Source organism: Arachis duranensis, chromosome 9, assembly GCF_000817695.3.
Source record: "Arachis duranensis cultivar V14167 chromosome 9, aradu.V14167.gnm2.J7QH, whole genome shotgun sequence".
Taxonomy (NCBI): domain Eukaryota; kingdom Viridiplantae; phylum Streptophyta; class Magnoliopsida; order Fabales; family Fabaceae; genus Arachis; species Arachis duranensis.
The window spans coordinates 105,499,033-105,499,330 of NC_029780.3; positions in this window are offsets into that span (position 1 = coordinate 105,499,033).

Consider the following 298-nt stretch of genomic DNA (forward strand, 5'->3'; position numbering starts at 1 on the left):
CAATTGAGTTGAATATTACATTGCAGAAATTCAGAGGACAAAGCATCTCCAAAACTCCAACATATCCTCCATTAATAAAGTAACAATTACTTATTCCAAACACTTTTACTTCTTACAATTAAATCCAAATAATCTTATTGGCATCCTGACTAAGATTAATAAAATAAACACAGCTTGCTTCAAACCAATAATCTCCGTGGGATCGACCATTACTCACGTAAGGTATTACTTGGACGACCCAGTGCACTTGCTGGTTAGTTGTACGGATTGCAAATTCGTGCACCAAGTTTTTGGCGCT